At 45.6% G+C, this 13,231-nt stretch overlaps 1 protein-coding gene and 1 long non-coding RNA gene across 2 annotated transcripts in view; one reads left to right on the top strand and one right to left on the bottom strand.

Moving 5' to 3' along the window:
• The window catches only part of LOC108799799, an 18,133-nt gene extending 13,654 nt beyond the window's left edge, over positions 1 to 4,479 (top strand). Inside the window, exon 3 of the long non-coding RNA XR_001942047.1 lies at positions 4,466 to 4,479. This is a non-coding gene — a long non-coding RNA (uncharacterized LOC108799799). The remainder of the gene's footprint in view (positions 1 to 4,465) is intronic.
• Positions 1 to 13,231, bottom strand: part of GGPS1 (geranylgeranyl diphosphate synthase 1) — a 91,996-nt gene that overhangs the window by 14,458 nt on the left and 64,307 nt on the right. The window lies entirely within an intron of this gene.

Genomic DNA, 13,231 nt, shown 5'->3' with positions numbered 1-13,231 from the left:
CCCCTTCCTCAGAGCGTAGACAGTCTAGCTCACTATGTGCTATTTTATACTCTACAGCCAGTCAAAAGATCAATAGGGTCGAAATCCCACCAATTGTGGCCCAGCATAATGTTACTAGGGAGACAAGTAGGTAGCCAATCACAAAGAAGTAGACGCTATCTCTTTCGGGGAAGCCGCCCCCATTAACCCACTGAGCCGACCGTTCGGGAAAAGAACAGACTGTTAATATGAAGAAAAATGAATAGAGACTACCCATTGGCCTTTAGATCCCTACTCAGCACAAATAGACCACCCATAAAAACTTTTTATTAGTCAAGTTCACTTGTGACTAATTCTGACAGCTGGCACACAAGTCAACTTAACAAATAAAATGTTTTTATGGGTGGTCTAATGTGCTGAGTAGGGATCTTTTTGACTGGCTGTAGAATATAAAAAAGCACATAGTGAGCTAGACTGTCTAAGCTCTGAGGAAGGGGTGGTGTCCCTGAAAGCGCTCCAAGCATTAGCAGTGGAACTCTGTGAGGAGAAGAGAATCTATTCGATCTCTCTTTCTGTTACATCCACAGCAGCTATCAAATCAAGGACTGTCAGTTTTGATGCTTCTACATACTGCCTTATTTGTGAGTATTTTTTTGTACACTTTTATTTAATAAAAAAGCTTTACCTGCACCAAGAAAGGCGCCCAGTTTTTTTTTTCCCATGTAGTTCTTTATCCATGTACACACCATGGGGGTTTTTTTGATTAGATTCGTGGCTTCCTATATTAATCACCAACTGATAGATAGTATCCATTAGGTATTGGGATACGTGTTCAAAGAGTTTTCCAACTTGATCTATCTTGTCCATACTCCAAATCATCGTCTGTCAAGGGGATCAGCACTGATTACTATCAGGTGCTTTACCTGGGAGCATTCCCTCGTTTAGTTTCTGCAGGGATTGAGCTTGGTCGCAGTGTGTGTGGGGCCCATAGTTTGTATGAATGAATGTTTTGAGTGTCACGAACAACATTGTTTTTTTATTGCATCAGTAAGAAGCGGAATTGTTGTTGCAAATAATTGATGTTTTGTAAAACATAATAAAGTTTATATTTTTATAAGATTTAATGGTCTCGGTCTGTTTAAGCAACCACTTTCTGTGATCCTCACTTGGAACACTCCCCTGTTTTTTGTTCATCAAACCTTGGTTGCATGACCTTAGATGACCAATTATAGGAATGCACATAAAGGGATTTGTATAGTATATCAGAGCTCCGGGGAATATACAATTTTTCTTCACTCCAATGGATTACCCCTTGCTTTACAATTTGAGAGTAGAATTGCTTAAGTTGTAGGTAGAAAAACCACCTATCTGGCCTAAGGCAGATTTTGGAGCAACTCCCTATCTATTGCTTGTGAGATCGGCGAAGGCTTCCCCTCTTGCCATTTTAAAGATGCATGGGTATTCATATCCGGGTTAAACTCTAGATTTCCCATAATAGGTGTCATTGGTCCTATATAAGTAGATATATTAAATTTATGGACCACCTGGTCCCATATCTCCAGTACCGCCCTTACTAATGGAGACATTACCTTTACAGATGGTCTATAAGTAGGCTTCACCCATGGAAGCGATGTAAGAGGTGTGGGGGTTAGATTTTGTTCTACTGACACTAATATCTTTATTTTTCCACCTTGGAACCAATCCACCATACAGTTTAAAACCACCGCCATGTAATATAATTCCCTACTCCCCCCTCATCTTTCCTTTTGACTAGTATGTCATATCAAAGTCTAGCCTTCTTATTTACCCAGATATAGCGAAGCAGAGTTGTGCGCAACGATCGAAAGAATGCTCTAGGGACATGGAAGGGTAATGTCTGATATAAAAAAAGAAGACGTGGCAAAATATCCATTTTTATTAGGGCCAACCGGCCCATCCATTAATGTTTTTTTAGTGGCCCAAAGCCCCAACCTCCTGAACTAGTTTCAGAAGAGGTGAATAATTTTTCTCAAAAAACATTTTACACGAGGCGATATATTAACCCCCAATTAGCTTAATGTTTTGGACTCCCATTTAAATGGATAACTATCCCTCACAAATGTACTTTCCTCCGCTTCTAAAGTAACATCCAGGCATTGTGATTTCGCTGCAATCACTTTGAAATTACTCCACCTCCCAAATTTCTCTAATTCCTCTAGTAGATAATGAAAAGCCCTTCTTAGATTTGATATATAGAGCAGAAAGTTGTATGCAAAAAGCCCAAGTGTATGCGATTGCCCACCAATCTCCACACCTCAGATCTCTGGAGCAGAGATAGCGGACATTCTTGGCGCGTCCCATTAGAGATGATCACTTGATCAGATAGTACTGTATACCATTAATTTGAATTCTCGCTGTTGGTGCAGAGTAGAGAGCCATGATATTATTAAGCAATGATACTGGAATTCCAATCTGTCGCAGAGCAGCCTTCAGAAATCCCCAATTTAGGCAATCAAATGCCCTTTCTGCATCCAGGGACACCAACCCCAAAATACTATAATACTGTCCCATACTTCCCTGCATGGCATGAAGTCTACTTGTTCGGGATTGATCAAAGATGTAATGTATGGCTGCAAGCACATCACTATTATTTTTAAATCAGTATTATTCAGGGAGATCGGCCTGTAACTGACACACTGGGCTGGATTTTTATTATATTTAAGGATCAATTATATATGTGCTTCCTGTGCCTGTGGGGGGAAAGGACACATATCTGACAACGCATTATACGTTTCCTGTAAAATAGGAGCCACAGTTTCTTTAAACTGCTTATAAAAGTTAAAAGTAAAAGATTTAGGACAAGAACAAGGGGCAGTGGTGTGAGATGAGGACATGAGGGGGAGGTGCCGGGTGTTCCATCTGATATCCTGCATAGCTGTGTACCCGACGGCTGGAAGACATAGCCGCCTCTGAGCAGGGAGAGCCGAAAAAGAGCTGACAAATTCGGTGGGGCAGACGAACGAGCAACGGAGGGGACAGACAAAGAGAGAACGGAGAGGAGGGGAGCCAGGACAAAGAAGTTGAAAGCTGGAGGAGAAGGAATGCCAACCCGAGGCTGGATAAGATAAAAACTGACAAAACAAATTATTCAGAGGTAATCTGCAAAGATATATAGGAGGCTGTTAACATAAGTAATAATGAGATAGTAAATCTTACAAGTACTTTGATAGGGGAAGTTATGTGATATCGTCATGCAATATAACTATGAATGGGGTGAAAGTCTGCTTTTTCCCAGATTTTCCTAAAGCAAAAACGCATGCAATATGCAGAGGTAAAAAGGAGACTGCGCAAGCATAGTATCTCATATGCTACTCTCTACCTGACCAAGCTTAGAGTAGTCTTAAGAGACAAAGTGCACATTTTTGGAACACCAGCTGAGGCAACATCCTGGATGGAAATGAGCTAACTTTCTAGCTACGACTCAAGGACTAGGAGGCAGAAAAGACAACGCATGCTATTTATCTTTTTAATGGAATAGTGGGTACAGGCACTACATACCAGGCTACTAAGCACCCCACAAGTAGTCTGGAAGATGCAGGATGGAAAGGAATGTGTCCTCACCCGCACATAAAATATCCCCCAAGAGTTTGTGGATGTTTGTTTGGTTTTTTTTTTTGCTTGTTTTGCCATCAGGAACAATATATGCAACAATATTTATTATCACACAATGACACAAGAGGACAATCTTTTCATGGAATGTGAGAGAACTGGGGGAACTATCAAAGAGATATGAAGTGTTTGATTAAAATAAAACGTATTCCCCGGTGATTGTCTGTTTGCAGGAGACGCATATTGTGAGGTAAAATATTATATTTAAAACAGTGGCAGTGTCACGGGGGCCACGTACCTGAGGTGAGACCGAAGTGGTGGGGAGGCCTCCCTTGCACCTTGGGTCCTTGAAGTCTCTGGAGATGGAGACAGAGATTTCGGTGGACACCGAGTGGCACGGGTGCCAGGGGTGCGGAGCACTGTGCAAGCCTTAGTCCGAGATCAAGTCCACTCTGGCAACGAAGTACACAAGGATTAAATCAGAAGAATGGTCGAGATCCAAGCCGGGGTCGGTTCCAATCTGGCAGCTGAGTACAAAAGGGGCAAAGAAGTAGAATGGTCAAGGTACAAATACGAGGTCAATGGCAGGCAGCAATCAAGAGTAGTCAAATAGGTTTCCAGGTCACAACAAGTTCAGACAGATCACACACTAGCACAGGAACAAGGGGGGACTGAAGATAATCCAGCAATTTGGCAGTGTCTGGGCTGGGCTTATATAGGGAAGTGATGATTGAAGTTTGAGGTCACTTCCTGTGCGCCTCCTGGGCATTTTCCCGCCTTTTTCCATCAGGTTGAGGTCACTTCCTGTGTGCCTCCTGGGCATTTTCCTGCCTTTTTCCATCAGGTTGAGGTCACTTCCTGTGCACCTCCTGGGCATTGTCCTGCCTTTTTCCATCAGGTCTTCTGCGCATGCACAGGTTGGCGCACTGATGCGTCTTTGGCGCATGCGCAGTTGGCGCGGATTTCCTCTTGCGGCAAAGCGCCATTGGCACATGTGTAGTAAGCCCTGGACTCAAAGGGGCAGCCTCCGGACGCCCGTCCGGGATGAAGCTCGCTGAAAGAACTGGAGCATGGATATGCGACTCGGGTTCACAGGAATTCTCTTCAGGGCCGTAACCCCTCCACTGTACCAGAAATTGGCGTCCGCGACCCCTTCTACGGCAGTCCAGGATGGCCTCCACCTCGTACCCCTCAATCCCTTCAACCATGGAGGGAGCCGGAGGACGGGCCCCACGTTCCCCAAAGGGGTTCGGGGCCACGGGCTTCAGGAGGGAGGCATGGAAGACAGGGTGGATCCGGTAAGTTGAGGGCAGTTTGAGTTTGTAGACAAAAGGGTTGAATCGGGAAAGGACAGGGAAGGGCCCAATGAACTTAGGGCCCAATTTCTTGGAGGGACAGGCCAACGTCAAATGCTTGGTAGACAGCCAAACCTGGTCTCCCAGTTGGAGATCCAGGTCCCCCGCCGCCTTCGATCATATCTGGTCTTGTAATCCAGCTGCGCCCTGGCCATGGTATCCTTTAGGAGCTCCAAATTGTTGTGCAGAAACTCCACTCTGTTTCAGACAGCCGTGACCGAAGCGGAAGCGGGTAGGACAGGGACAAAATAGGGTGGTACCCCAGGTTGGCGTAAAACGGTGATTGCTTAGTGGTAGAATGTATTGCGTGGTATGCAAATTCTGCGCAAGGAAGAATTCCATAATTGTCTTGGACAAAGGTGGAGAAACAACGAAGGTACTGTTCAAGAGTTTGGTTCGTGCGTTCTGTTTGTCCATTAGTCTGAGGGTGGTAGGCCGAAGAGTAGTGGTTCTCGATGTCTAGAGCAAGACAGAGCTCCTTCCAGAACTTAGAGGTGAACTGGACCCCACGATCCGATACAATATTGCTGGGGACCCCATGGAGGCGTATGATCTCCTTGATAAAAGCCTGAGCCGTTTCAGGGGCCGAAGGAGTGCCAATCATAGGAATAGAATGAGCCATTTTTGTAAGGCGGTCCACAACAACAAATATGGATGTAAACCCATCAGAGGGTGGTAGCTCCACTGTGTAATCCATGCTGATTTGTTCCCAGGGTCTGGAGGGAACAGGCAGGGGGCATAGGAGACCCCATGATTTATTATTTTCCGTTTTGCTGTGATTGCATACCGGGTAGGAATTGACGTAAGCGTGGCAGTCCGCCTTCAGGGTAGGACACCAAAAGGTTCGCAAAGATCGGTGGTTTTGGTCACCCTGAAATACCCTGCTAACTTGTTGTCATGGCAGAGTTTGAGCACTGGAACTCTCAGTTGAAGGGCTACAAACACAGCATGGTCATGGAAGAAAAGTCCTTCCTTTTCTTGCAGATGTTCTCCTGAGGGCAGCTGGTCTAGAGAGGAGGCCAATTTAATCCTGGACAAGAGGTCATCCGTAAGTAGAGGAAATTATAGGCAGGGAGTATCGCGTCCGTCGTTAGCGAGTTATCTGATGTGGGATACATGCGGGATAGAGCATCAGGTTTACAATTCTTGGATCCCGGACGGTACGTGATATGCATTTGGAATCGGGTGAAGAAGAGAGCCCATCTGGCTTGCCTATGTCTCAGACGTTTAGCTGTACGGAGGTACTCCAAATTTCTATGATCAGTGTAGATAAGGATAGGGTGCGAGGCTCCTTCCAATAGATATTGCCATTCTTCCAGGGCCAGTTTAATAGCAAGGAGTTCCCGGTCCCCTACATCATAATTCCTTTCGGCTGGGGACAACTTCCTGGAAAAGAAGGCAACAGGATGCAACATGGCTGTGGCTTCGTGGCGCTGAGAAAGGACTGCCCCGACCGCAATCTCTGAAGCATCGACCTCCAGCACGTAAGGCAGGGCCGGGTTGTGATGACGAAGGGCCAGGGCAGAGGTTATTGCTTCTTGAGTTTGTCGAAAGCCGTCTGTGCTGAGGGGGACCACACAAAATGGCTGTTTTTTTTGGTGAGCTGTGTGATGGGCGAAATTATTGACGAGAAGCTTGGGTTGGTGGGAGGATCGTAACATCTTTGCAGATAAGAACCCATTTCGTGATCAGATCCATTTTTTTGCTCGATATATTGATGATCTCGTGTTTATTGTGGATCAGGATCTCAATGTAGAATCATGGCTGCAATATGTGAACAACAATGAATTAAATTTGAAGTTTACTGTAGAAGAACAAATTTTAGAAATGAATTATTTCGATCTGATCTTGATAGGGAGTGTAGAGGAAGGCAACATACGGGTCCATTCTTTTCGGAAACCCATTTTCAGGAATACCTTACTTAGAGCTGATAGGGACAATTTACCCGCATGAAACGAAACTGTACAGACAAAGACGACTTTTCTAAAGAGTCAAAGGACTTGGAAAGATGCCTCTTAGATAGGGGCTAATCTCAATCCCTGGTAAGATCAGCATATGAAAGTGTACGTGATGTTCCTAGATATAATTTACTTAGCGATGTACCCAAGAGGACGAGAAGAGGAAGAATTCCCCCTTAGTATTTTCTACTCGTTATAGTCAACAATTTGAAGATGTTAAAAAGATTTTTAAGGAGGTACTTACCTATTCTTCATGGGGATACAGATCTTAGAGATATACTAGATACAGGTATACGTTTTGTAGCTAGGAAAGCACCTAGTATAGGCAATATGATTTCCCCCAGTCTTTTTAGAAGTAAGAGAGGACCCAGCATTAATTGGTTAAGAAGAACAGGTCTATACAGATGTAATGCAGCCCGATGTTCAAGCTGCAGTATTTTGGGTGATAATCATCTCATGACTTCTTATTCTAATGGGACAACATTTAAAATTAACCAGCTAGTCAATTGTCAGACCTGATTTGTTATATATATAATTTCTTGTACCATCAAGACCACAAGACGACTGTGTGACTGCATGAGAGATCATTTATCCAATATTAGAACCTCTAAGAATACTAACGTAGCTAAACATTTTTGTCACTATCATAATAGTAATATTAAAAGTATGAAGGTACAGATTATAGAAAGAGTTGATACACCTTTAAGAGGAGGAGATCGAGCTTCCCTTTTGTCATTTTTGGATTTTCAAGTTAGACACTCGCATCCCTAAAGGTGTAAACTTTGAGTGGGATGTTACATATTATTACGAGTGATATGAAGTTTATGTTAAAGTTATGAGTTTTGATGGATTCTGGTCTTATTTTTCACTTGATAATACATTAGTGCTTTTGACATTTTCTGAAATATTGAGAGGAAGGTTCTGGGCAATTGCCTGGGACACCTGTGTTAGAAGATCTTTTTCTTGATGGTTCTTAGACTATAGTATTTTAAATAAACCATTCAGCTACTTTTTGTGGGTTTCTCTGTTCGCCTAAATAGCCTTAGTAGTGTAGTTTCCAGATAATATCTACCATATTTGATGTTCTCAGAGCATATATTATGATATTTAATATTTATATTTTATTATAAGACCTTTATGATAAGAAAGATTTTTAGTAATCATCTGTTACTTAATTTATAGAATTTTTAGGAGACTATGCTAATGATCAATGTATATCCATTAATGAGATCTCAGTACTTTACTTTTTATATAATATTGTATATTGATCAAGAGGTTAGTTTGTGATTATTTTTTCCGATTTATATTTATATTGTTTTTAACGTGCACTTGCACTTTTTATAACTGTGGATGCAGTTTTTTTACATACACCTTTGATTTATTTAGTTACATGCGTTATAATATCAATTTTGGTTTTACCTTTAACTAATGAGTGGCATTCTTCTCCTGTTTTGACATCGGATTGTAGATATGGTTGTAAAATATGTGTATATATGTATACTGTATATGTTCATGGCGATTAAGCTTTTGTGTTTCATAGTACTGATCTATATCAGTATATAGTACTGATATATTGGTCTATTTGGGTGAGAAGAGCCACTCATTTGTTATAGTTTATTTAATTATGTATGTATTTATTTATGTGTTTATACACTTGTATGTATTTGCAAGAGTTTGATATTTTATTTTATATATTTCACTTCTGTGCACCGTCTTACACCCTGCACAGTTGACAGGGAGATTGCGGTTTGGTGAGATGGAGTTCAAACATCTGACTCCATTTGGTATGGAGATTACAACATGTATGATGGGATTGGTAGTTTCTTTGTGCTCTACTGACCCTTATAAACCAGCCAGTTTAGAGTTAACCTATCCATCAGCGAGCATTGCTTCCTGCACCTGTGTAGGGTGGAGTTTTTTTAACACATTTAAGTGAGATTCTGGTCTGTATTTGTTACCTCTATGACTAAGCCTTCGGGTGAAACATATGAGAGGTTGTAGTTGGTTGGGGGTGTGCAGTGCTGGCATTTGTTGCATTTGTAGCTTTATACACTTTTTCACTGATATACTGGATTTGCTGTGAATTTTAATAAAGTCTGCAGTATTGGAATTCTCTGGATAGTGCGGTCTGTTCGTATACTGCTGTATTGACGAGAAGCCTTTGATGAATCTTCTATAAAAAATTAGCGATTCCCACGAACCTCTGGACGACCTTACGGTCCGAGGGAACCGGCCATTCAAGCACTGCAGTTACCTTCTGGGGGTCCATGGATATGCCAGAAGTCGAAATAATGAGGCCAAGGAATTGTATGGTATCTTTCTCAAACTCACATTTTTCAAGCTTGGCGTAGAGTTTATGGGCTCGGATGCATATGGGATCTAAGTACACTATCATGAAGAGGTCAACAAAATCCCGATAGATATCGTTCACTAGGTGTTGGAAAGTTGCTGGGGCGTTACACAGCCCAAATGGCATGATAAGATATTCAAAATGGCCAAACCTAGCACGAAAGGCCGTTTTCCATTCATCACCCTCTCTTATCATTATTAAATTGTAGGCCCCCCGTAGGTCCAATTTTGAGAACACCTTGGCGGTGCGGAACCTCTGAACAAGCTCAGGGACTAGAGGCAACGGGTATCGATTCTTGATTGTGATACCGTTCAATTCTCTGTAGTCGATACATGGTCTTAAAGAATGGTCCTTGTTTTCCACAAAGAAGAGTCCAGCGCCAGCAGGATAGGTAGAGGGCCGGATGAACCCTTTCCTAAGATTGTCATCAATGTATTTTCGGAGGACTTCTTATTCATGCTCAGAGAGTGGGAAGATCCTCCCAAATTGTATTGCAGAACCAGGAAGAAGCTCAATGGGGCAATCATACGGCCGGTGAGGCAGTAGGGATTCAGCCCCCTTCTTGTGGAAGACGTCCAAGAAGTCTCGGTAAGCCTGGGGGAGAAGAGTGTTGTCATCTGTGGAAAGGGGTTGAACCGTCAAACAGGCTCCTTGTGGGAAACAGTGGTGTAAGCCAGCGGTTCTTAATGTGTGGGTCGCGGCCGGGGACCCCATCACTGGCCATTAGTGGGGTTCAGCAAATGCTTGAGTTCTGTGGGGAGGAGTGGTGCGGAGGAGAGACATACCTAACTATGCTGTGGGGGGGTGCAGAGGAGAGACATACCTAACTATGCTGTGGGGGGAAGGGGCGCAGAGGAGTCACAGACTGGAAAATTTTAAATTAAATTTCTTTTGCCTGCTGGACGAATCCTTAGGGTTCATTCACACCAATCGTGGTGCGTTCTAGAGCGGCAGCTGCTGGAATGCACAGCAATCGCTCACTAAACTTCCCCCTTCATTCTGGGGTGGGAGGTGGCGTGGTGTATTGAAGCCAATGGCACCGCAGCCACGCCCCCCTGCCCGCTGTGCGATGGGATGCGTGGCAACATATTGCCTGCATTCCAGTCCACTGTGAATGCAAAAAATAGAGCATGCAGCATTTTTTGCGTTTGCAGTGGACCAGAACACCTGCAATGTTTTGCCACACGCCCAATTGCACGGCTGCGCTGCCATTGACTTCAATGCACCACCACGCCACCTCCCACCCCAGAACGAAAGGGGAAGTTTAGTGAGCAATTGCTGTGCGTTCCAGCAGCTGCCGCTCTAGAACGCTCCGCAATTGATGTGGATGGGCCCTCAAGGGCTAGTTCACACCATCCTCAGTGCGTTCCGGCCCAATTGTGGCCATATCGCACTAGATCACATTGCGGCCAGCTCAATTTGTTGTGGGGTGGGAGGGGATGTGGCAGTGAAGTGAATGGCACCGCAGCCACGCCCTCCTGCCACAATGCGGTCGGCCGCAAGGGAACGGAAAGCACATCAATGCCTGAGGTCTGGTCCGGACCGAAAATATGCTGCAAGCACTATTTTTCTGACCAGACCGTAACGCAGGCATTAATGTGCCATGCGTTCCCGTGTGGCCGATTGCATTGTGGCCGGAGGGTGTGGCTGCGGTGCCATTCACTGCACTGCCACATCCCCTCCCGCCCCACAACAGATTGCGCCGGCCTTGCAAAAAATAGAGCATGCAGCATTTTTTGCGTTTGCAGTGGACCAGAACACCTGCAATGTTTTGCCACACGCCCAATTGCACGGCTGCGCTGCCATTGACTTCAATGCACCACCACGCCACCTCCCACCCCAGAACGAAAGGGGAAGTTTAGTGAGCAATTGCTGTGCGTTCCAGCAGCTGCCGCTCTAGAACGCTCCGCAATTGATGTGGATGGGCCCTCAAGGGCTAGTTCACACCATCCTCAGTGCGTTCCGGCCCAATTGTGGCCATATCGCACTAGATCACATTGCGGCCAGCTCAATTTGTTGTGGGGTGGGAGGGGATGTGGCAGTGAAGTGAATGGCACCGCAGCCACGCCCTCCTGCCACAATGCGGTCGGCCGCAAGGGAACGGAAAGCACATCAATGCCTGAGGTCTGGTCCGGACCGAAAATATGCTGCAAGCACTATTTTTCTGACCAGACCGTAACGCAGGCATTAATGTGCCATGCGTTCCCGTGTGGCCGATTGCATTGTGGCCGGAGGGTGTGGCTGCGGTGCCATTCACTGCACTGCCACATCCCCTCCCGCCCCACAACAGATTGAGCCGGCCGCAATGCGATAATCAACCTACCTCTGAGGTAAACAAAAATATCCCCTTGCGGTGGGGCTCCCCCCTGCACTGCAAAGATTAAATGCTTGTTTGTGACCTGATCTCTTGGTACCACAGGCTCACTGCACACTACAAGACTGTCTCCCACGGTCTCTTCTCCCTCTCGCTCCTGTGATCGCAGACCCTCTCACAGCATGAAGTACAATGCCGGACCGATAGCCTGCACAAGAGGACACCAAGAGACCGTCAACAAGCCCACAATTGAAAGAAAAGATTTGAGCAGCAGCTGCTGGTGTAACAGGGATCATGTAAGCAAACGTACACGTTACAGGTACCCTGTGCTTTCATTGTAACATAAGACACCGACCAACGCTGGGCGGGGGCCCATTTGCAGACATGCTCCTGGCAGCGGTTAAGACAGCCAGTGATAGGACTGTGACTGTCAGCAGCCACCAGTGACACGTTCAGTCAGCCGCTGAGAGCAATCACACTCCTGTTACTGACTGTCACTCTCAGGCAGATTGTCAGTTATCACACCCTTGTCAGTCTCAGGCACCAGCGACATGGGTGTGATTGCTGCCAACAATCGCACTCCTGTCACTGGCTGTCTGACAGGGGTCACTTTCAGTCAGCTGCTGACAGCCATCACATTCTTGTCACTGGCTGTCAGATGGGTCACTCTTAGTCAGGGACAGTGACACTCCCGGGGACAAACTAACGGGGATGAGAGGGCACTGACCGACGCTGGGGGGTAAATGAGGAATGGGGGTCCCTTAAAAATTTCCTGGGCCAAAAAGGGGTCACGAGTGGAGAAAGTTTAAGAAGGCCTGGTGTAAGCAATAGGGTGAGCCACAGCTCCAGTGGACCAATCAATCTGTGGCTGGTAACCCCAAAACAACCGGAAAAATGGTGGAAGAAATCACGTCCAGCCGAAGATATTGTCTGCTTTGGTGGTGACCAATATGAGGGTGGTCTCATGGGTTATAGGACCCAACGTTGGTGCGGAGCCATCTGCCAGATGAACGCTGAACGGCTGGGGCTTCTTGCATAGTGGGATTCCATACTTCTTGGAGAAGTGGATGTCAATAAAGCAGCTGCAAGCCCCAGAGTGAATAATGGCTGCTACTCGGATTATCCTTCCCTGTATCTGCAAAGAAAGGCAGAGAGTGAGATGCGAGGATTTAACATCGTAAGGCGAAACAGATGGGGGTTCGATCCACTTACTAGGCCTAATGGGACATCTCTGAAGAAAGTGACCCGCTCCACCACAGTATAGGCATAGATTGTTCTAGATTGTCCTGAATTGGGGTTGATGCGTGGGTCTCAGGGGTTCTCAGGTGTGGAGCCATGGGTACTCGTGGGAGCATCCATGTAGGACGGGCCATACCGGATCGTTCCCTGCGACGTTCTCCGAGTCTGAAATCAAGCTGGATAGCCAACTGAACTGTGGGTTCCAATGTATCAGGGAGCCCCACTCTTGCTAATTCGTCTCTGAGGGGCTCGGACAGGCCCAGGCCAAACTGGTGGCGCAAGGCAGCGTCGTTCCATGCAGTGTCTGCACCCCACTTGCGGAATTCCGTTACGTAGTCCTCAACAGGGTGTTTCCCCTGTTGTAGAGAGCTCAACACTGTTTCAGCCGTGGTGGTTCGTTGTGGGTCATCATAGAGCTGTGCCATGGCATCGAAGAAAGAAGACAGTG

Source organism: Nanorana parkeri, unplaced genomic scaffold (assembly GCF_000935625.1).
Source record: "Nanorana parkeri isolate BGI_ZX_2015 unplaced genomic scaffold, ASM93562v1 scaffold1817, whole genome shotgun sequence".
In the NCBI taxonomy this organism is placed as follows: Eukaryota; Metazoa; Chordata; class Amphibia; order Anura; family Dicroglossidae; genus Nanorana; species Nanorana parkeri.
This window is presented reverse-complemented; position numbering and strand designations above follow the sequence as displayed.